This window comes from Pelodiscus sinensis, chromosome 2, assembly GCF_049634645.1.
Source record: "Pelodiscus sinensis isolate JC-2024 chromosome 2, ASM4963464v1, whole genome shotgun sequence".
Classification (NCBI taxonomy): domain Eukaryota; kingdom Metazoa; phylum Chordata; order Testudines; family Trionychidae; genus Pelodiscus; species Pelodiscus sinensis.
In genome coordinates, this window is record NC_134712.1 from 243,067,458 (window position 1) to 243,092,743 (window position 25,286).

The window sequence follows — 25,286 nt, forward strand, 5'->3', positions numbered from 1 at the left end:
CATGCAGGTTAGCAAAGACCCTTCCCTGGTATGAATAGGATGGGAACTATGCAGCTAAATTTCTCACACAGTTAATTGAAATTGCAGGGAGTTAGCGTCTCAATACCTTATTAATGCTGACTGTATGTAAAGACCAAATTCTAGCTGCTGCTTCTCTTATAGCTCCTATTTATATCAAGGACATTTCTGCACTTGGATATAGGGTAGAAGTTGTCCGGTTAAATCTATTTTCCAGATACCAAGGACATGTCTACACTACAATAAAATGCCTGGCTGCTTGCCTGTGCCAGCTGATTCAGGCTCACAAGACTCTGGCTGCAGAGCTATAAAACTGCAATGTGGAATAGTAATTTGACTTGGACTGGAACCTGGCTGTGGCACCCTTCCCCTTTGTGAAGGCCCTGAGCTCTGTCTCCAGTCTCAGTCCATATGTCGACACTAGAGTTTTATAGCTCTGAAGCACTATGAACCCAAATCAGATGACACAGCCCAGCTGTGGGTGTTGGCAGGTATGTGTACATAGCAGTGTGAGCCCAGGGTTCAGACTCAGGCTCATGACTAACCCCCTTCCTTTTATGCACATCTCACATTAACCCAAGGCTTGGACCAAGGATCACAAGACCCTAAGGAAATGGAGGGTCTGAACCTGAGGGAAGCCAGTAGCCAGGGTGCAGTGTAGATACAGTCCCACTGGACTTGTGCTCTGGGAGTCAGGCCAAAACCATCCTACAATTCCTGTCTTTGTGCTCTGGACAGTTAAGTTTTGTGAAAAGTCGAGTTTTCCCATAGTGGGACGGTCTGTGGGTGGAGATCCCAAAGTGGATTGCGATGGTGTGAATGGGGTCACCAAGGCTGCCTTAGACTTGCTGGGGCCTGTGACTTAGGATACAGGCTCATACCTGGGGCTGAAGCTCTTGGGTTTCAGCTTCACCTCCCCATCAGGGCAGTGAGCTCCCTTCCCCACACCTAGTACTTGTACTAATTTTTGTTGTCACAAGGAGTGCAATGAAATTTGAGAAACAATGCCCTAGTTTAACAAACCCAAGGTCTGCTAACTTGAGTTCTGCTAAATCTGGGCTTCATTGCAGTGTAGACATACTCTGAGGACCTGATCCTCATCTTGCTTACACTGATGTAACTCAGGAGAAACTCCATGGAAAATAATGGAGTTAGATGGTAACACCAATGCAAAACCAATGTGAATAGATATCTATAAAAATAGTAGAACAATTTATATCCTGCACATTTATTTCTCAAGCAGAATCTTTCTACAACCCCCAGCTAAGGCAGTGCAATCTGACAGCTTTTCATTTCAAATGATTACTAGAAGCAACAGTTTAAATTAGAAAATTATCTTTCTTCTGCCTTGATCTTTTCCTCTCAGTCTCTGTCATGGTGCATTTCATAATCTTTTGTGATGTGAAAGCTACCCAAACCCCTAAACCTCAGTAGAGCAAAGTGTTGATGAAATCTCTCCAATTCCGAGCCAATATTCCCACTTCTTCTATCAAGTTTCATTCTAAAAACAAGCCAGGCAACTCCCACACTTCACAAAGTTGCTCAAAAGAAAAGACTGAATTATTATTCTCTGGCTTCTTTTTAAATGACTCCCCACTCTCTCTCTCTCTGTCCTTCTGCTGCTCCTCAACACTGGGCTCCTAAATGAAATTGCCTCAGTTTGGGGCCCTCTCAATTGACACCTTTGGGATGTCCCTGTTCTTGCCAACTGTACACACAGGGTATGTCTAGACTACATGGCTCCGTCGACGGAGCCATGTAAAATAGTTTACTTGGTATAGTCAAAGAAGCGGGGATTTAAATAATCCCCGCTTCATTAAAATAAAAATGGCCGCTGCACTGTGCCGACGATCAGCTGATCTGGCACAGCACGGCAGGCTAGATGCGGTGCAGTCGACAAGGGAAGCCTTTGTCGACTGCTCCAGTAAACTTCTAAAACTCACAAACAGATTGTTGTGATTTATATCTATTCTCTGAATAGGTGCTGAAAAACACATTGAAATGTAGGCAGTAAAGGGGAGTAATGGGATGAAATTAAATGAGAGAGAAAATTACCTGAATATCTGGGAAAGTTTCCAATACTGAAATCAATTAAGCACCACAGTAACACAGATAATTAACAGTAACCTTCATGTAGGAGCCCCAGTCATGGTCCAGGACCCCCATGTGCTATGCATTGTACAAACACAGTACAGAGAGACAGTCCATGCCCCGGGATCTTACAATCTAATGGGATAATCTAAGGAAAAAGGTGGAATCCTCACTGCTTTTTTATTTATAATTGGCCAGCAGACGCCAACAGAGATAGGGTTGCCAGGTGTTTGGTTTTGAAGTGGACAGTCCAGTATTTGAACTTTCTGTTCAGGAAACAAATTGAGAAAATATAAATGAGAAAATATAAATGTTGGGTATTTTCTAAATAAGATGGCATGTAGATTGTGATGTAATGTCAAGTGTGTCTGATATTTTTGTTCAAACCATCTGGCAACCCTAAACAGAGATCATTTATGAGGAACAAGCTTTCTGTAGATGGTTATAATAATCAGTTTCTTCCTGCTCTGAGAGCTCCATTTCTAGAGTGCTGCAGGAGTCCATCATCTCTCATGTGATGCCAGGGGACAATGTGGGCCCCATAAGAAGACACTGTCCTTTTCTCTTTGAAGAGTTCCTCATCACTGTGCTCCATGCAATTGTCATCACCAGCTTGGGTGCCTGCAAATGCAGAGGCCACGTGGGTTGCTAAAGCCCCCCTCCTAAGTGAGAGACTGAAGAAAGAGAGTAGCTTCTTCTCCCTGGAGCATGATGAGTGAGAGTGGAGAAACAAGGTCAGGTTTCTGGAGGGACAGAGTTTGGTGTCGCGCCAGGAGACATAACGAATCTATCTGTTGGTAAACAGAATAACAGCACTGCAGTATCTAGTGTGACTATTGGCCATAGTATTTGGTCCTGCCATGAGGGCAGGGGACTGGACTCAATGACCTCTTGAGGTCCCTTGCAGTCCTAGTATTCTATGATTCTATGATAATATTTCTTTCCTACAACGGTGCCTGATCCTTTATTGCTAGTGAAATGCTCCCCATTGCCTCGGTATCCACTGCAGGATCAGACCTTTTAGAGATTTCACTGGACTAGGCTCAACTTACCTCTGGGATTGCCTGTCCCACTGTTTACCACTGCAGGAGGTGACAGCCCCCAAGGGGATACTCACAGGAGCCAGAGAAGGCAGCTATTCATTGGGAGGGCCTAAGCTGAAACTCCCCTCCAGTAGCAATCAGGATGAGCCCCAGACTGACCACACCCGAAGACTCCTTTTCCACATGATGGAGTGGCAGAAAGGCTGAAAGCATTATCAGCCTCTTGGCAGAGAGTGCGAACGGCAGTGCCAGTTAGTATCACAGGTAATGTAGAGACCTAATGCTGAGTAGGTTGTTAGCTTAGGGTACAATACAAGGTCCGTTTTTGTTCTCTTTGTCTTTTTTTCTAGGTTTTGAAGGGCCTGTGGATCTAGAGGCTATTGATAGTGCTAGGCCAAATATTTCAAACTTGAATGTAAAATTACACACCTAACTACACAGCCCAATTTGGACAATGAGCACCCACAGCTGCCACTTCTGTCGGGGGAGATGCTGATGTTCACATTTGACAAATCAGGCCACTTTTTTAGGTGTCTAAATGGGAGATCCAGGGCTCAAGTTTGAAAATGATCCTTTTAATCCCATAATTAAGTCACCCTGAGGCCTGTCTTCAGTAAATACCCAGGAGTATTAGACAGTAACAGATACCTAACAGGCATGATATTTAATTAACCATTGCTTAATATTGTACTAGAAACACTGAGAATACTTAGAAGTGACCACTTCAATGGTCTCCTGTGTGATGCAGGTGAGCCAAGGGTGGTGGAATTCACCCACTCGTTTGTCATGTGCGCGCACACACACACATACACACATTAGTCTACTACAAAGCTGAACAATCTTCTGCCCTAAGTGACAGCTCCCTCCATCTTAGCAATATGTTACTCTCCCAGGCACAATTTTCCTGTTTGCCATAGCCAAGATTTTGTTTTCCTTCAGGTCACTCAACTTCATTCTCCACCCATCTCTGTTCTCATTCCAGATCCATCAGATAGAGATAGAAATCCTTCTTGTACTGCAGACCAAACTTCCCAAAGACTTCCTCCTCCGTGCCCATCACCAGCTGTTGCAATCACAACATTTTATCCATTGGTTGAAATTTGTAGCCAACGGCCTCATCTGCTGTAAGCCTAATGCAATTATTGTCTCACTCATCAGCCAGCTTGGAAACGTGCTGGATCAAGCAAACCCCTGTCAGTCCATGAAGTGAGTTCAGTACTACACCTGAGCTCTATCAGCCTTCAGAATGAGAAACTGAACCAGGGCAAAGTTTTGTTCAACTTTTGTTAAAGTGGCCCTAATTCATAGAAGGAGACATGGAGAGTCAGCACGTTTCCTAGGACTTTTGCTGTTTTATGGAAGCTGGAAAATATACAAATAGTAAAAAATGTTCTGACCTAAGCTTGAGTGGCATGATATTTTCCAGTAAAAAATAATGTACTTTCGTGAGGATTGATCACCAGATGACTAACTGAATTGCTTATATTCTGGCCCTACAAGACACTAAAGTCAATGCTGTACCTGAGTCAAAATTTCAGTTCTGATTTTAAAAACAAATTCTATGGATATTCCAAAAACACATTTGATATAAGGTGTTTAGGGCCAGATTTTGCTGAGACTTACCCCTCTACTGCCCCACTGATTTGAAAGATTTGAGTAGCCTGGCTATTAGACAGCCATAAGTTTGTAATTCAAAATGGTTCAGACAAAATACACTGTGACTCACAGCTGAACTTGCAAAGGCGCCACTTCCTGTTGCAGAGAGGCAAGAATCCCTTTCTTTGTGACACTAATAAGACTGCACAAAGATACCTGCAAAATTGAAAGAAACTTAAAGAAACAACTGAGTTTATTATAGATTTGGAGGAGTAGAATTGAGGACAGATTCATGAGATCTAAATATATAGGGAAAGTAGAGTGGGATATGAATGCTAAGGGTATGACTACACTTCAAGAAAGAAAAATGCCATCAAGTCTCAGAGCCTAGGTCGATTGACTCAGGTTTGTGCTACAGAGGTTAAAATAGCAGTGTAGATGGTTGGGCTCCCACCCAGAAAGTAGGCATGGTCTTGAACCTCAGACTCTGAGACCCTGCCTCTGTCCCCAGGTTTCAAATCCTGGGCTCCAGCCTGAGCCCAAATGTCCTATTTTTAGTCATCTAGCATGTACCCACATCTGTTGACTCTATCTGAGAGTCTCAGCTTAGGGGTTTTTCAGTGTAGACATACCTTGACTGGTAGCCATTGCATACAAAGAACAAACCCAGATGCTTTCAGTTAGACTGTCTTATCCTAGGAGAACAAAAACAAAAGGGAAGTCTTCAGGGGAGATCACCCGCAACTTGATTCACAAAGAAATGTAGGTGTGGAGATGTTCAGCGTCACCATACCTCATTCTGAAGAGCCTATAAAAACCACTGGAATTCAGAGACAGAGGTAGGTGCCTAGGCTCAGTGTAATCAGTGGGGAGACAGAGTGCTCAGAATAGGCCCCCAACAAAGGCTCCACTCTCTCCCCAGTCCTAGCCATGGTCTCCAGATGGGGCTCCATTCTTGGGCCTGCCCCCTGCACCCAGCTACAGTCCCCAAATGGATCTCTGCTCCCAGCCTATACCTCTTGTGGCCTCCAGCCAGGGTTTCATTCCCAGGCCTACCTCCATACCGCATCCCCTCCAGCTGCAACCCCAGCCTTAGACCCTCATCCTTTTCTGCTCCCCTCCTCTCCAGAGCCATGATCCCCTTTCTAGCTCTTGAGGGTGGGGAGAAGACGTGGAAAGGAGTAAGGGGCATGATCCTGAAAAGTTTGGGGACCACTATCCTCGGGAGAGATTTTAAAGATTTAAAGGTGCAGTACATAGAAAGCAAAAACATAGCAATTACTTGTCTGGGTGGTACTATTAGGTCTGAATTTTAAGTGGTATAAGTGCTGATAATGGCTTACAGTGGTACAAACGGTACAGCTAGAAATAATAATAAGAATTAAGCAAAGAAGTTCAAAACATTTTTCCTATTATTCAGATCAACATGAGAGTGTGTAATTGTTATTTTAAGAGAACAATTCAAAACTGAATCATTCCACTCCTTTTAAATGGGACAAAACACTATATATGCACTAGATAACAGTCCAGTAATGGCAATACGATGAATTACGTGACCCAGTAAGTCTTTTCTGTCTCTAATCTCTATGATTAGATGAACTAATATGAATGAAGAGGACTTTTAGCACCAATAACATTCTCAGCACAGGTCTCTTTCATCCAAGAAAAAAAAAATCAAAATGTGTGTTAAAAATGAATAGCTGTGCTCATACATTTTCAAGAGAGGTTTTCAGAAAAGCCTTGGGCATCGGAGTGACACAAAAAGCACTTTGCTTCTTCAATGACACATTGAATATAAAAGAAATCTAAATATGATATTTTTCAGTCCTATAATTTGCTTTGTCATCAACAAGTGTGAACAAAGAAACATTACATAAAAATGCTACTAATCACTAAAAGCCTTGTATTTTGAGTCATTAGCAATGGGCACTTAGGACTAACTGCACCTGATGCCTATGGCAAGATTTCCTATTTGGCATCTGGTTTTCTTGGCAAAATTCAGGGTAGGTCTACACTACCACAGTAAGTTGACCTAAGATATGCAACTCCAGCTATGTGAATAGTGTACTTTAGTTTGAGTTACTGTGGAGTCTACACCATGTGGGGTCAACTGAAGACACACCTCTTGATTTACCTCACTCTTCTTATCAGAGGTAGAGGACAGAGGTCGACTGGAGAGTGATTTGCCGTTGATTTGATGGGTCTTCATTAGATCCACTAAATCAACCTCTGGGGGATTGATCCCTGCGGTCCTGATCTCGTGATAAGTACAGGTTGAACCTATTATCTGGAATTTCCTTGTTCCGGCAACATCCGTTGTTTGTAGCATAGTGGGGCTCCCTGGCAGGGTCGTTTTGTTGGTTTTAAACCTGCTGCCTATTAATTTCATTTGGTGACCTCTAGTTCTTATACTGTGGGAATAAGTAAATAACTTTTCCTTATTTACTTTTTCCATACCCGTTATGATTTTATAGACCTCTATCATATCCCCCTTTGGTCTGCTCTTTTCTAAGATGAAAAGTCCAAGTCTTTTTAATCTCTCTTCATATGGGACCCGTTCCAAACCCCTAACCATCTTTGTTGCCCTTTTCTGAACTTTTCCCAAGGCCAATATATCGTTTTTTACCATGGTTTTATGTAGAGGCAATAAGATACTTTCTGTCTTATTCTCAATTTCTTTTTTAATGATTCCTAATTTTCTACATGCTTTTCCATATGCGGTGATCTGGTGCTGTAGTACATCATGACAGAGCCTTTGTACACATTAGTACATGTAAATATACATGGAGAAATGCACAATATGCATTGTGCTGCAAAGGTCCTTGATTTTGATTATCCCAGTGTTTGATGTTAAGATGATGGGATTGTAGTAATTGTTCACTGTTTGCAGATTAATTATAACATTTTATTAGCAGCATAGGAAGGTCTGAAAATATATAACAGAGCATCTGTCACTCTTCATCATAGTTTCACTTACCCTCTTTGCAATCCCAAACCATATTTTTTTTTACAATGAAGTAATCTGTTGATCCTGTCATCTCTTTGATCCTTAAGGTCATTATAATCTGATGATGCATGAAAGGTAATTGACAGTGATTCATTCTAAAATAGAACATTGACACTCAACCTCTTTTATCTATACATCTCCACACATAGTCCAACCTGATTTTTCAGCACCTTTTCTGAAACAGCTGTAGTTAATTTACCATGCCCATAGAAGCAAGCTTTTGTCTCCCTCGGTGACAGCTGCCATTTTACTCCTATTCCCCAATAGGGATTAGGAGGGATTGCGTGGTTTCACCACAGTCTCATAAAGTTCCTGGCTCTCAGTCTTCTGTGCTGTTATTTAGCTCTAATTTACCCCTAAATGACTTCTAACAGCCCAATAAGCTGTGGAAGTGCTGATAATGCTGCCAGACAATAGTGGCTCCCGTGGTCTGGAAAATTCTCTGGTTTGGAATCAGTCAGGTCCCAAGGGTGCTGGACTAGAGAGGTTCAACCGATACCACCCTGTGTCAGAGCCCCAGGACAATTTACAATGCTGATAGACCCTGGTCATCAGCAGGCAGGATCAGACTAGGGCTCTCTGAAGCTTATTGCATGAGTCTCTACTACATGAGCTAAACAAGTCACCTGGATCTTGGTGAAAGCTGTAGCAGACTTGTCAATTCTGGACCAGTGGCTCTCAACCTTTCCAAGCTACTGTGATCCTTTCAGGAATCTGATTTGTCTCGTGTATCCTAAGTTTCTCCTCACTTAAAAACTGTTTTCTTACCAAAAAAAAAAATACGAAGGTGCCTCAGAATACTACTACTTCTTATTTTTACCATAAAATTGTAAAATACATGAACTGGAATATAAATATTGTACTTTCAGCGTATCTCATAAACAAGCCATTGTATGACATTTTTGTTGGTACTGACTTCACTGGTACTTTCATATGTAACCTGCAGCAGGGAAGATGTCTCCTCAAGCCCTGGACCTACCATAGCACCACTCTCCTGGCCCTGACTAGCCCCGGCCCAGACCTGCCATGGCCTGGGGGAAGGGACAGGAACCCTTTCCCAGCCTGATCCAGCCTAACCCAGAGCTATTAAAGACATGGAAAGATGCCTCTCATCCATCCCCTAGTTACTGCACTGAGAGAAGGCTGGGGGAAGTCTTCTCTTCTGGTCACAATCACTGAGCACCCTATTGCACCCCAAGCCCATTGTCCTCAGACCCATCCTAGACCCTACACCCTCCAAACCCCAAGCTTCTGTCCCAGTCCTTAGTCCCCTCGTACACTCCAAACTCCTCATCCCCAGCCCCACTCCTGCCCTCCCTCCCTCTCCGCTCACACCTCAACACTCAGCCTCAATTAGCCTGTGATCAGGAGAGGAAAAGTAGGCTTTAACAGACCCCTAAGGCCTCAGCCAGTGCTGATCTGGTCTGGTGTTCTGGTGCAAGTTCTGGCCAGCTCCCCATGGGACATGATCCCTAGACCAGGGTTACAGTAGGAGGAGGGTAGTTTAGGATCTGCTACAGTCATTCTGTGGTCCTGGAAGATTCAGCCAGACACTAGGAGCATATCTACACAGCAGGGTTAAAGTTGAATTAAGCTACGCACTTCAGGTATGTCAAGTGCATAGCTTAAGTCGAAATAGCTTACTTCGGCTTTTGGCACTGTCTACACAGCAGGAAGTCAAAGGAAGAGCACTCTTCCTCTGACTTCCCTTACTCCTCGTGAAATGAGGGTTACAGGAGTTGGAGTAAGAAGTCCTCCAGCTTGACGACATTTTGAAATAAAGGCTTGTAGTGTAGATGTGCACTATGTTATTTTGGAATAAGAGCAGTTGTTCCAAAACAACACTGTTGTGTAGACATACCCTGGATGTCCTCAGTGCTCAGCTTAGACAGCTGGGAGAGAAGTACAAAGTCTTGCTAACAGTCTGGAGAATCTGACCTCAGTTTCTTTGCAAAGAAAGTCAAATGCCTCAGTGTGTATTTTTGATCTTAGCAAGTTAAAAAAATACATCCAAATATTTAGGGAAAAATGTTCAGAATTATTCTGCATCATCTTTACTTTGCTCCCACTGAAAACAATGGATGCCTACTACTGAAAGGGTACGTCTACACTAGCTTGGTAGTTCGAGCTAGGTAGGGTAATGAGGGCAAGCGGAGTTGCAAATGAAGCCCGGGATTTAAATATTTGCATGTTCCTGGGAGCCGCCATTTTTAAATTCCATTCCATTCCATGAGGAGTAACGGTAGTTCGAATTAGGATCCTTAATTCGAACTACCTACTCCATGCCGTGTGTAGCCGCAAGCATGGAGTTCGGACTAAGGTGGATTTAAAAATGGCGGCGCCCGGGAACACGCAAATGAAGCCTGGGATATTTAAATCCCAGGCTTCATTTGCAACTCAACTTGCCCTCATTACCCTACCTAGCTCGAACAACCGAGCTAGTCTAGACGTGCCCAAACAGAGGTAGGCAAACATTGGAAATTCTGAAAAATCCTATCCTTAATCAACAACTTGATATTCTCTCTTAATCTGTTTCACCCCTACCATTTTCAATCTTTTTATCAGCTTCTCCTTTTACCACATCTCTGGTTTGCAGTGCAAAGCCACATGCATTCCCCTCAAAGATTATACAGTCACTGCATGAATTCTGCTCCCTCAAAAATCCCTGTTTGAAAGATCTTTGAGCAGCAGTGCACTTTACTTTCATTGCAGCCATCAGTGAATGGTGCGTCTACATTGCCTTTATACATGGTATCTGGTCTGTACTAACTGGCTCACGCTCCCTGACCTCAGGCTACTAGGATGTTTAATTGTGGTGTACATGTGCAGGCTCAGGCTTCCGGGACTCTCCCACATCACAGGGTCCCAGACCCTGAGCTCTAGGCTGATCCCAAACATCTATACGGCAATTAAACAGACTCTTAGCCTGAGTCCTAGGAGCTGGAATCAGCTGGCATGATCCTGCCACTGTTTTTTTTAATTGCAGTGCAGATATACCCCACATGGCAAGACAGTGCACTGCATAGGAAGAGAAGATCCTTCTGTTCTGAGGAGAAAGTAAGCAGGTGCGCCCAGGTGTGCAGCTCTGGAAAGAGCTGGATGAGCTACTGCAAAAGTCAGCAGGGAGTTATTTAAAGTGCTGGCAGGGACTTGGGTTGCAATAGGATGTACTTGCAAGAAATTTTAAGTAACTTTCACTGTTGCTTCTATTTCTAGTGATGTAGAAACTACTTGGCTGCATCTACACTGGCAGCTTCTTGCGCAAGAACAGCCGTTCTTCCGCAAAAACTTGCCGGCTGTCTACACTGCACATTCTTCCAGAAGTAAATTTACAGTACAGCGTTGTAAAACAGGGCTTCTTCTGGAAGAGTTATTCCTCTCCCCACGAGGAATAAGCCCTCTTGCGCAAGAGCTCTTCCAGAAGAGGCCAGTGTAGACAGGCAACATGAATTTCTTGCGCAAGAAACCCCTATGATTAAAATGGCCATCAGAACTTTCTTGTGCAAGAGAGCATCTACACTACCATGGATGCTCTTGTGCAAAAGTAAATGGCAGTGTAGATGCTCTCTTGTGGAAGAGTTTTTGCACAAGAACTCTTCCACAAAAGAGTTCTTGCACAAGAAGCTGCCACTGTAGACATAGCCCTTGATTACACATTTCACTCCCATGTTGAGTGAAAGTGAAACACTGATCCTTAACCAAAAAGGGCCATTGCTTCTCTTCGTTGCCTGCCCATTGTTCTCTTTATTCATTCCCAAATCCTATATCTTCACAATCTGCACTAGGTCTAAGTAAAAAAGCTTGCTTTATTGGAGAATACAGGGAAACACAAATGCATATTAAAGCTGCACTGTCATCTGAAGAAGTGGGCTGTGCCCACGAAAGCTCATGATACCATCTACATGTTTTGTTAGTCTATAAAGTGCTACCAGACCATTTGTTGTTTTTTAAGTTTTCCCTTTTACAGACTAACTCGCCTACCCCTTTGAAACTTTTGTCATACTAGTGACAGCCCTATCTCATGGATGTCAATAATTTAAACAATATAGCACAGACCAGAATACTCATTTTCTCTCTTTCCCTCAAATAAAGATGGATTACAGGGGGAAATTGCTAAATATCCACACCTAAGCATCCTGCACATCCAGAAATAACTACATTCTCGTCAACAAGCTTAAAAATACCACCACAAAAGTTACAGTTCAGGGCAAACTTTATACCAGTGTTATGCCTCTTCAGCAGCTCATGCTAGATCTCCTGTGTTCGAAGGGTTAACCATTCTGAGCCAAAGCAAGGCAGGGAGGCGAAGAGCAGGTAGACCTGAGGCAGTCTGACTGGCATATAAAAAATACTCTGACAGCTGAGGAGCAGGAAGTCTGTATGTGACCCACATAGCAGTGATGAAGAAAACAAACATCGCTCCAGAGGCTCATGGGAAATGTCATCCACATGGAAAACATTTCCACCTGGCCTCTGTAGACTTGTTAATGATTTGATCTGCCCACAGCTGTGCTTATTCACTGAGTGGAGATGGTGCAGGTAACGTGCTTTTCACTACAGTCAAATCCTACAGCCCTCACTCACCAAGGGTATGTCTACACTACCACCCTAGTTCGAACTAGGGTGGTTAATGTAGTCATATGAACTTGCAAATGAAGCCCGGGATTTGAATTTCCTGGGCTTCATTTGCATGTTGCCAGGCGCCGCCATTTTTAAATGCCGGCTAGTTCGGACTCCGTGCCCGTGGCTACACGCAGCACGGACTAGGTAGTTCGGATTAGGATTCCTATTCCGAACTACCTGTACACCTCATGGAACGCCATGAGTCCCGACAAGTGGTCCCACTGAAGGAAATGGGATGTGGGAATAATGCATCTGCACAAGGGAGCTGTATCACGGGCTATGTCTGCACCAATGTATTAATAACTGGCCCAGTTGTTAGTGAGGATCTGCTGAAGACTACCCCCAAACCATGCTCACAGATACCACACAAAGGAAACTTCCATCCCAGCACGCAGCCTCTCTGCTCCAAAACCTGGTACCCCCAGCAACACGGAGCCCCAGCAGCTCTCTTCCAAAAACATCCACAGTCCTGTTCCTCCTGGGCCACTCTCTGGTCCCGCAGGTTCCCCGTCCTCTGGACCTCCTTGAACCCTGGGGCTCCCTCACCTTATTGAACATCTTCAAGCCCCGAGGGACCACCTGCTTCCTCCCGTTGTATCCCTGAGACCTTCTTCTGAGAAGGTTCCCTTCCATCTAATCTACACCCTCTGCTTTGAGTCCCAGAGGTTCCTTCTCCCCTCTTTATCCTCCTCTAGTCCCCCCATCCATGCCTGACATCAGGATCAGGACCCATCACACTGGGGAGTGTGCAAACGAAATTAAAATCCCAGCCCCCAGAGAGTTTACAATCTAAGACTCCTATCCAAAGGCATTTGATGCAAACAGGAATCTCTTCCAATTATCAGTGCTCCATATCAGATCCTAAGCAGGGATGAGATATCTGCCCCTGCCCTGATTACAGAACCCAATGGAAAGGAGGAGGACCCCAAGACTGATGTCAATAGGAAAACGACATTACACAGAAAGGAGACAATCAATCTAAAGGCCAATATTTATTTCTAATAGCTCTGTCTGTCTACACATTGTCTGTATTACAGTAGCCCCTAAAGGCCCCAATAACTGTAAGCTCTTGGGGAGCAGAGGACTGCCTTTTTGTTCTGGGGATTGTTCAGAAATTAGCACAATGGGGCCCTAATACATGAGTGGAGCTCTAACTGCTACCACAACACACATAATAGAATTGGGACCAATTACGCAAGGTGCTATACATATACATAGTGTGAGATAGTCCCTCTGCCCCTCTCTAAGGCCAGATCTAAACTACTGGAGAAAGTGAACCTCAGATACACAACTCCAGCAACGAGAATAGTGTAGCTGGAGTGGACACACCTTATGTTGAATTTCTGCAGCATCCCCCACTGCAGGAAGTTGATGGGAGAAACTCTCCCATTGACTTCTCTTACTGCTTGCGACTTGGTGGCATACGGGAGCACTGTCAGTGGTCAATTAAGAGAATCCTTATTAGACCCCCTTAATTGAATCCTGGGAGATCGATCTATGTAGCATCGCCCTCAGGGTAAGTGAAGACAAGCTCTTAGACAGAGGATGGAAGAGGAAACACCAGAGAGAAATGACATGCACAGCATTATACAGCAGGTCAGCAAAGTAGCTTGGAATGTCGCCCAGGTTCCTTGAGCTGCAATCCAGTGTTCTAACCACTTGATCACACTGTTCCTCAGTGCAGAAGGCAAAAAGCTGTTGGGTGCCCCTGCAGGAAATCGAAATAAACCAGATGCCAACAGGTTGGGATGAAACAATTCTTGAAATTCATTTAAACATGTCTGTACAATGAACTTCCCACAGGCAGAAAACACATTTGTTATCATTCTTACGACAATCTTAATTCCTTGGATAGTCGGGTGTCACTGATGGAAACTGCATTTCTCACCCTCTCACACCTGCGATATTTCCTGTGAAAATCTGCAGGAGAATTCTCCAATGATAATTTTTCTTCCACATTGCTTGCCAGGGCAGGGAAATGGTCCACTGCCTGGGTTGACTGCCATAACTCTCCAACCCTACGGGTCCAGTGTTCCCTCCCTGGATCGCTTCCTACTGCTACTGGGCTGCCTACTCTTAGCCGTCCTCTGGCGTTGGGGCCAAGGTCTGGAGGGGTTGCGTTGGTCAGGATGAGCGTAGCAATGGCAGCCAGACCTGCTGGAGCTAGAACCAGAATGGCGGTCTCACTGACGTGGCCCGGAACAGTTCCCCGGGCTGAGGATGCCCCATCGTCCGTGAAGCCCCAGTCTGTGCAGGAAGTGTGGCGCTGACAAGTCTGGTGGTGGCCCTGACGTTGGGGGAAAGGAGTCAGGAGAGGCACCCCCCTCCACTGAGAGGCCAACTTCCCCAGGGGCCACAGGGCTTCCCCCTGGCGCTGGTGTGGCCGTGAAATCCAGGCCCACTCCAGGCAATGGCAGCGGTGTCCCTGGCCCAGTCGGCAGCTCCAGCCGCGTCTGTCTCACCCTGTGTAGGAGCCCCTGCTCCCCTAAAGCTGGTCAGGGCAATCTCCCCACTGGCCACTCCTCCCTCCAGATGCCTTCCCCATCTTCCCAGCTCAGAGCCACTTATAGCCCTGACCAGCTGCGTGCATGTGTGGCTGAGCATCCGCGGCGGAACCCTCTCACCCCAGGATGCGGTGCTCCCCATGATCCTAGAGCGGGGTGGGTTTTCCCCGTCTACCTGGGAGCATGCGCAGCAGGGCAGCCGCGGCAGAGCCTTCTCACCCCAGAACACAGCACTCCTCCCAGCCTCAGTGTGGGGTGCGGACACCCAGTCACAGATGGGCAATAATTTTTGAGGGGGGTCACTTCAAGAATTTGGTAAGTGGTCAGGGGCTGCACTCTTCCATGATATTAAAAGAGGTGTTGGAACTGGGAAGGAGGTTGGGTACAGGAAGGAGGCTTGGGGTAAAGGATTGGGATGCAGAAGGGTGTTTGGGGTCTGGGAGGGAGTTGGGGTGGAAAAGGGGGTTGTGACCTGTGACAGGAGACTGGGGAGCAGGAGGGGGTGCAGGGTCCAGGAAGGGGTCCCGGTGTAGGACAGGATTCTGACCTGGAGAAGAGGTGTAGGTGGGTTTGCTGTATTTGGGAGGGGGTTGTGACCTGGGGTAGGTGTACAGAAGAGGATTCAAGGTTTGGGAGGAGTTTGTGAAGAGGAGGAGAGTTGTAGAAGGTGGTGCAGGTTTTGAAAGGGGGTATGGGTGCAGGAGATGGGGTGCAGAGGGTTTGGGTTACATGGGGTAGAGATACAGGAAGGGGGCAGAGGATTTGGGTGGAGGGAGGAGCTGGGGTGCCAGAGGTGGTCTGGCTGGGAGGTGCTTACCTGGGAGACTCCCAGCCAGCTGTCCTGCTGGTTCCTCTGTCATTATCCCTGCCTTCCATGCTACTGCACCAGCTGCAGGGGCCATCTGTGGCTCTGAATGCTGAGACCGCTGGTGCGGGGGTGAGGTACATCATGTGCTGCCTGGAAATAGGCTAATGGGAGCTGTGAGGTTGTGCTAGGGGCAGGAGCAGCATGCAAATTCTCTCCCCACTCCCCCCAGGCTTCCTGCTCTGAGCAGTGCCAGGGACAGGGCAGACAAGGAGCCTGGCAGAGGCTCCTGTGGGCTTGAGTTGTTTGCTTGGTGGGCAGCATCTGGTCTGTGGGCCATATTTTGCCCACCCTTGCTTTTAGATCCTACGAGCTCGTTCTGTCCTTGTTCAGTAAGTCACTCAGACACACACATTTGTTTGCATTTTCAGGAGATAATATTACCTGTTTCTTGTTTACATGACACCTGAAAATGAGAACAGGCATTCACATGGCACTGTTGTTGCTGGTGTTGCAAGATATTTACATGCCAGAGGCATTAAAGATTCATATGCCCCTTCATGTTACAACCACCATTTCAGGTTCTGCTTGAGAATGATCCAAAGCAGTGCACTTATACATGTTCATTTTTATCATCGGAGCCGGATAACACCTGCAGAAGATTGATTTTCTTTTCTGGTGGTTGAGTTCTGTGGTTTCTGCATTGGAGTGTTGCTCTTTTAAGCTTTGTGAAAGCATGCTCCATGCTTCATCCCTCTTAGATTTTGGAAGGCACTTGGGTTGAGTGCAATAGCTATCTTTAAAAATCTCACATTAGTGCTTTCTTTGTGTTTTGTCTAATCTGCAATGAAAGTGTTCTTAAAATGAACATGTGCTGGATCATCATCCGAGACTGTTATAACATGAAATATATGTCAGAAAGCAGGTAAAACAGAACAGGAGACATACAATCCTCCCCCAAAGAGTTTAGTCACAAATTTAATTAACAAAAACATTGACACTTTAAGTGGCATTTTCACGATATAGAGATTGCACTGCAGTGCTTGTATGAGGTGACTTGAAAAATACTATTTCTTTTGTTTACAAATATGTGCACTCTAAAAAAGGAATGAAAATAATAATATAAAGTGAACACTGTACACTTTGTATGCTGTGTTGTAACTGAAATCAATATATTTGAAAATTTAGAAAAACATCCACAAATATTTAATAAATTTCAATTGGTATTCTATGATTTCACAGTGCGATTAAAACTATAATTAATCATAATTCATTTTTTCATTGTGATTAATTTTTTAGTTAATCACATGAGCTAATTATGATTAATCGACAACCCTACTCCAGATGTTTAAAGTAACTAAAGTAGGCCAAAATGCTGCTCAGTTTGGCCCATCTACCCCTTTATAATTGGAGGGGAAGCCAGGTCAAACATGAGTGGCACTGTGACTCTGGTTGGGGGCCCTTCTCAAATGAAGGGGCTTGGGCAAAGCACCCTTTTTGCCCCCTGTGAATTATTCAGCACACACAATCTAATGAGCTACATTCACCACATGTGGTTATTAAATTCCAGGGACAACACAGTATAACAGTAGGTGGGTGGTGGACCCTTCCTGCCCCCTGGTTAAGCCTTTTATATTTAGGTTTTCTTCCCTACATTCTCCAGTCTACTGGCAGAACGTTCAATTAAATAATTCTACAATAAAGCAAACCACGGGATAAGATAGAATAGGTAGGTAGGGAACATAAAATCCCCAAAACAGACCAGCTAATTGGCAGAAACTGTTGATGTCTGTTACTGACTGCAGGAAAAAAATAGAAATAGTGTCAAGAATAGAAGCACAGGGATCCTTCAGAAGGATGTGAGATCCAGGCACGGTACATGGCACTGCAGGAATTTCCAGAAGAAACAAAATGGTAACATTGAACTTATCAAAGATTCACGGCTAGAGTCTCATCTCCTGCTGCTTTACATTAATTGAATCCACGGGTGGGGAGCCTCAGGCCTAGCTTGCCTGGATCTAGCCCCCAAGGGTCATGCCCCCCCTTCCAGCATTGGGGAGCCCACTTTGGCACATCCCTGCCGCCCCACCCTGGGGCTGCGGCACACAAAATCTACTAGGCTGGGCCCACATTGGTTCTGGTGTTTGAGGGGGGGAATGTGGGAAGTGTCTTTCTCAGTGAGGGCTTGGGGTTTGTTGTTGCTGTTTTTTTGTTCCTCTAATTTTTCTGTAGATCAGCAGCCTCTGACTCAAAAAAGGTTCCCCACCCCTGGTTTAATCCTATTGGTTTCAGTGGCATGACTCCCAAAGGACACTGGAGTGAGATCAGAATCTGTACATCAGGCAATGTAGCAGATGATAAAACAAGGATATAAAAAAGAGGGCCAGGAGAGACCAGGTTCTTTTGGGAATGAATGGGCCATAAAACAAAAGTGAAAAAGGTACCCTAGGGAATCTTTATCATTTTAAACCAAACGCCACAATCCTAGTTGTTTTCTGAGCCCAAGAAAAATTATTTTTAAGACAATGGCATCCAGATGGATACCTGTGTAGAGGGGAAACCTTCTCCCCTCCCCTAAAGCAGAGGTTTTATAACCTCACATTTAACTTCTCAGGTTTAATTACAAAACTCCATTTGGTTGTAGGTAAAGAAGCTACCTACATTTGAAATGTTAAACTAGGGATGCAATAGTATAGTCGATAACTGATTATTCGATAATCAAAAGCTTATAGGATAATGCTATAGATTACACGCATTTCCCTCCACCCCCCAGAACATTTTTTTGCAGGGTGGACAGCAGTCTGGCTTAACCCTGGCTCGTGCTGGGTCTGGGACCTACCCCCACTGCATGTAAAGTGTATTAGGAGCTGGCTGAGCAGGGAGCTCATCTCAGTTCCGGCTCTCGCCAGGTCTGAGAGCTCAGACCCTTTTTCCCAGACAGGAGCTGCTGCCACCCCGTGCTGCTGCCTCTTTATCAGAAGCAGCAGCACAGGGAAAGAGGCAGCCAGTCCGTGAAGGGAGCTGTTTTTTAAACTGGCTCCCCTCATGGACCAGCTCCCGCCTGGCACCCTGTGCTGCTGCCTCTGATACAGAGGCAGCAAAGCAGAGTGGCAGAGGGCTCCATGGGAGTGAGGCCAGAGTGCACTGGCTGCCGGTCCCGCCCCCAGTGATATAGAATAGTCAACTAACCAATAAGAAATCCTGCGGTTACTCGACTACTCAATTAACCGATATTTAACATCCCTATGTTAAACCACTGAGTTTGATAGTCTTTGTAAATTGATTTCATTGCCACTTGCAGACAGTATAGGATGAAGGGAGATACTAAATCTCAGGTAAAGGGAACTGAGAAACTTCTGTTTGAACAGGTCTGAATTCTAGAATTATTTCCAGTTCACATAATCCTGTAATATTTAAATGTAGCTTTTATACAGACTTTTGTGTATTCAAAGCGCTTCACGAACAGTAACTAACAGTAAGTAACCCTCTTCTGTGAACATTATGGCTACGTCTACACTGGCCCCTTTTCCGGAAGGGGCATGTTGATTTCAGAGATCACAATAGGGAAATCCGCGGGGGATTTAAATATCCCCCGTGGCATTTAAATAAAAATGTCCGCCGCTTTTCTACACTGGCCCCGATCCTCCGGAAAAAGCGCCCTTTTCCGGAGGATCTTATTCCTACTTTGAAGACAATGAAGACTTTGAAGTAGGAATAAGATCCTCCGGAAAAGGGCGCTTTTTCCGGAGGATTGGGGCCAGTGTAGACGCTCTTTTCCGGCTTTTCTAAAAGCTGGAAAAAAGCGGCGGACATTTTTATTTAAATGCCGCGGGGGATATTTAAATCCCCCGGGGATTTCCCTATTACGATCTCTAAAATTAACATGCCCCTTCCGGAAAAGGGGCCAATGTAGACGAGCCCTATTATTCTCAGATTACAGACAGGAGTATAACTTCCAACCTATAAGGTATCCACACGGATCTGCACTAATCTTAAGGTACCCCTGTGTTTTAGAGACCATGCTTCTAGGCCTGACTGAATACAAAATAAATAATAATCATCAGTGACGTTCCTCTGTCTTACACTGGTGTAACTGAGAACAAAATTTATCCCTTTGCTGTTACATTCTGTGGAAGGGAACCAGTAAATGTCTGGTTTTTTGCAAGTAACATTGCACAGTTTAGCTTTTATGCTTTGGCACACTGAATGATATATGGTTATGCAACGTATTTAGGTGAAAAAATATCAACTAATAAAACAAAATAATAATTTACACTTCAATAAAAAAGAGCGATGGTATTAGCCATGGGATTTACTGACTGTAACTAGCTGTGGTTATATATCTGATAAAGCCTTATCTTGTGTAGTCAGATGTAATGGGATTTTCTAAGGGAAATGGAGCATCAATAATTATGTAAGTATTTATTGTATAATACTTTATCATAGTGCTCAGATAAGATTTTTGGTATATTGAGATCTACTGTGCAAGTGCATCCAGTCAAAGATATGCGAGAAAATACAAGATTTTGCTTTGCACAAAGAGAAAGGAGATACCTAACTCCCTTTGCTGTTCAGTAGGATGTGGGTGCCTAACTGCCCCATGTGCCTTAAAATATCCTCCCTCTTGGAATTGTCAAGTAAATTGACAATGTGTACAGCAAAGATGCAAACAGAAACACTTGTTTAAGAAGAGGGAAGGTGTAGAATGACACACAATGAAACTAACCCACTGGCAATGTTACTGCTGGGAAAAATCAACAACTTCTCATGACCAAGTTCTAAAATTCCACAGAGGGATTAACATACATATGGAATGGACCAATTACATCATATACAGGTTAGACCTCCCTGGTCTGGCACCCTCTGGACTTGACTGATCCAGGGTCAGTCATTTCTGGCTTCCCTGCCACTGGATCCCCAGAACTGGCCTAGCAACCAGCCTCCCAGCCAGCTCTCCCCGTGCTGCTGGCCCCACTGCCCTGCCAACCCCACTGGGCTTCCTGGCCCCATTGGGCAGCCCTGCTGCTGCAAGCAGGCTCTTGGCCTCACCACGCAGCCCTACTGCTGTGTGCTGGGCTCCCAGCCCTGATGGGCAACTCCACTGCTGCTCCTGGCCTCATGGCCTGCAGGACTCCCAGCCACTAGCCCTGCGGTCATGGTACATTCATGGTTGTGCTAGACCACAGATGTTGATAGACCAGAGAGTCCTGGTTTAGAGAGGTTCAGCCTGTTGTTTATTCACTGACCAGTAATGGATTGTTTCCTAGAGTAAGGGAGTGTCTGGACAGATGGTACCGGTTCTGATCTGCACATTGTATTGTTTTGTTGTCTCCCCATCTTCTCCCTAGCATATTTGTTTGTCTCATCAACATGTTATGTCTTTTTTACATCTATAAGCTCTTTGAAACAGGGACTTTATTTTTAGTTTGTTCATGCAGCACCTAGCATGGAGGAGCCATGACCTGGGTGCCTCTTGGAGTTAGTGAAGTATACGTGTTTTATTATTGTTAATAAGAATCGAGTATATTCTTTAGTGATTAGTCCAGTGCAATTTGAGTAACTCAGGCAATGTAGCATCCACTATATTTAGGGCCCTACCAAATTCATGGCCCATTTTGGTCAATTTCACAGACATGGGATTTAAAAAACCATAAATGTCATGCTCTCAGTTGTTTAAATCTAAAATGTCACAGTGTTGTAATTGTACGGATCCTGAGCCAAAAAGGAGCTGTAAATGTCTGTGTGTGTGGGGGGGGGGGGGCGAGTGGGGACCATGCTGCAAGGTTATTGTAATGGGGGTTTCAGTACTACCAGGGCTTGCCGAACTGCGGCGAGCCCCGCTCGCCAGCCGCGCTGTCCGGCAATCTGCGCATGCACAGATCGCCCGAACCTAGCTCTTCCAGGTTGCAATCTACTCGCCACGGGTTACTTCTGTGCTGCTGTTGGATAAGGAGCTACCTTCAGAGTGGTGGCTGTTACCCAGAGTCCAGCTCTATCAGCAGAGCTGCTGCCAGCAGCACAGGGTTAAGAGTGGTATGGGCAACAAAATGGCAAATGAAATTTAATGTGGATAAGTGTAAAGAAATGCACATTGGGAAAAAATAACCCCAACTATACGTACAATATGATGGGGGCTAATTTGGCTACGACAAATCAGGAAAGAGATCTTGGAGTTATCGTGGACAGTTCTCTGAAAACTTCCACGCAGTGTGCAGCGGCGATCAAAAAGGCAAATAGGATGCTAGGAATTATTAAGAAAGGGATAGAAAATAAGACCCAGAATATCTTACTGCCCCTGTATAAAACTATGGTACGCCCACATCTTGAGTACTGTGTACAGATGTGGTCTCCTCACCTCAAAAAAGATATTTTGGCCTTGGAGAGGGTTCAGAAAAGGGCAACTAAAATGATTAGGGGTTTGGAACGGGACCCATATGAAGAGAGGTTAAAACAACTGGGACTTTTCAGTTTAGAAAAGAGGAGACTGAGGGGGGATATGATAGAGGTCTATAAAATCATGAGTGGTGTGGAGAGGGCCGATAAAGAAAAGTTATTTATTAGTTCCCGTAATAGAAGAACTAGAGGACACCAAATGAAGTTAATGGGTAGCAGGTTTAAAACTAATAAAAGAAAATTCTTCTTCACACAGCGCATAGTCAACCTGTGGAACTCCTTACCAAAGGAGGCTGTGAAGGCTAGGACTATAACAGAGTTTAATGAGAAGCTAGATAATTTCATGGAGGTTAGGCCCTTAAAAGTCTATTAGCCAGGGGATAGAAATGGTGTCCCTGGCTTCTGTTTTTCAGAGGCTGGAGAGGGATGGCAGGAGACAAATCACTTGATCATTGTCTTCGGTCCACCCTCTCTGAGGCACCTGGTGCTGGCCACTGTTGGCAGACAGGCTACTGGGCTAGATGGACCTTTGGTGTGACCCACTACAGACGTTCTTATGTTCTTATAATATGGTATTGCCATCCTTATTTCTGTACTGCTGACTACAGAATTAGACCCTGTCTGGCCAGCTCTGAAGGCAGCAGCACAGGAGCAAGGGTGACATGGTATGGTATTGCCACCTGTGCTTCTGCACTGTTCTTGGCAGAGCACTGCCTTCAGAACTGGGCACTTTGCTAAAAGTCACCATTCTCTGGCTGCCCAGCTCTGAAGGCAGCACAGAAGTAAGGGTGACAACCCTAAAATAAACTCGTGAAGAACACAAAAGACCAGATTTCACTGGGGGAGACCAGATTTCATGGCACACAAAGGTGCCATTCCAGGAGAGCGACGGGGGCAGCAGCCATGTGTGGGATACGGCTTGCTTGTCTTCCTGTTCCCTGATCTATCAGGGAACAAGGGGAAAGTATTTGCAGTTGTTTTTTTGCAACAGCTGGCCCTGGGAGCACTTCCGCCATGCCGAACGGAAGCCCGCTTAGGACACGTGGCTATTAAAGGGGCTGTGACTGCATTTTGGCCCCAAGCTCCCAGGTTACTCCCTAGTTACTCCCCAGAGCTGGTGTTTTTTTTTTAAACCATCTGGCATCCCTATTACCAGCACTGAGTACTTGTATTCCATGAATTATTCCTCTGCTCCCTTCCTTCACCATCCAGGAGTGAGAGGCATGCCTGGAATCCAAGTACTTTCCCCTCACTCCCTTATCATCTGGGGAACAGGAAGAAAAGCAAGCTACATCCTGGTACGCATGGCTGCTGCCCCCTCCATGCTCTCCTGAAATGGCAACCTTGATATAGTCCATGATATGTTTTTCATGGTCATGAATTTGGTATGGCCCTAACTCTTTTCTTTGAGAGACTTGTTTTTTTTTTATCATCTATCATATCTAAATTTTTTATTATGGCTAGAATGGTAAGAAATTCATAGTTAAGTCTAGACTTCAATTCAAGCCTGTCTTCTACAACTCTAACCCTTGACTGATGTAACCAACTTATTTGGCAGTGGGATGGGGAGGAACAAAGAGAAATAAACAAACTGTTAAATGTATGATTTGGACTAAGCCAGTATTTGGACAGGAGCAGAGGCAGGATGCTCAAATGTGGCTTAAAAAAACCTCTGACTACTTGCTATGCTAAGTTGTCTTTGGTCTCATCCCAGTATCTGGGCAGTAGTCTCCTTTAAAAAAAAACTAATCTCACACTGCATGGAAAGGTATCAGAATCTAGCAATATGAATTGTAATTTATGTACTATTTCTTTATAGATAACAAGTAGACCTATGGCACCTGAGAGCAGGGGCAGATGACCGTTTTGCGGGGCCCCGGGCAGCATAATTCCGCGGGGCCCCCCCTTTGCCACGGCACATGCGCAGGGCTTTCTGAAGCACGGGGCCTGGGGCAGCCGCCCCGTTCGCCTTGCCCTATATCCGCCCCTGCCTGAGAGACTAACAAAAATAGGGTATCATCAGCTTCCATGAGTAAAACCCACTTCATCAGATGAGCAGCGTTTTAAGGTTTTACCCATGAAAGCTGATGATACTCTATATTTTTGTTACTCTCTAAGGGTATGTCTACACTACCACCCTAGTTCGAACTAGGGTGGTAATGTAGGCAACTGGAGTTGCAAATGAAGCCCGGGATTTGAATTTCCCGGGCTTCATTTGCATAAAGCCGGGTGCCGCCATTTTTAAATGTCCACTAGTGCAGACTCCGTGCCGCGTGGCTACATGCGGCACGGACTAGGTAGTTCGGACTAGGCTTCCTAGCGGACATTTAAAAATGGTGGCGCCCGGCTTTATGCAAATGAAGCTCGGGAAATTCAAATCCCGGGCTTCATTTGCAACTCCAGTTGCCTACATTACCACCCTAGTTCGAACTAGGGTGGTAGTGTAGACATACCCTAAGGTACCACAGGACTACTCATTGTCTTTAAAGTTACAGACTAACACAGCTACCCTTCTGAACTATTTCTTTTCACCTAACATCTTACCCCCATCACATACCAATACTTCAACTCCATAATAAACACTATGGGTGTGTCTACTAGATGAGTTTACTAGACATAGTAAAATAGTTGTAGACATAGCAAAATGAAGCGACAATTTAAATGTTAAATAATTGCTACTTCATTTACATCAAAATGGCTGCCGCGCTGATATCTGACGACAAAGGGCTCTGGGGTCAGCTGATCCCTGCCTAGACTACCATGTTGTGCCTACAATCAGCTGATCGGCACAGCGTGGCGGCCATTTTGATGTAAATGAAGCGGCGATTTGAATAATCGCCGCTTCATTTTGCTATGTCTAGTAAACTCATCTACATGGCTCCATCGACGGAGCCATGTAGTCTAGACATACCCTATATGTATGTTATGAAAAAGTATCTATTAATGCCAATAATTTTCGACTTGATGATGAGAACCCCAGAATGGAATATGAGCCAGAGAAGGAGTTGGAGTTGGTGGCATTCATTTCCATTACCAAAGTTTGGAGTGATGTGCAGAAGGTTATACTGATGTATGGTGCTTGGCGCATCTCCAAGTAGACGCTGCCGTGAGATTCTTGCAAAAGATTTTTTAATAGATTTTTTCCCCATACAAGTGCACTAAAGAGACTATAAAAACTCATGTGGAAGGGCTCAGGGATCAAACAC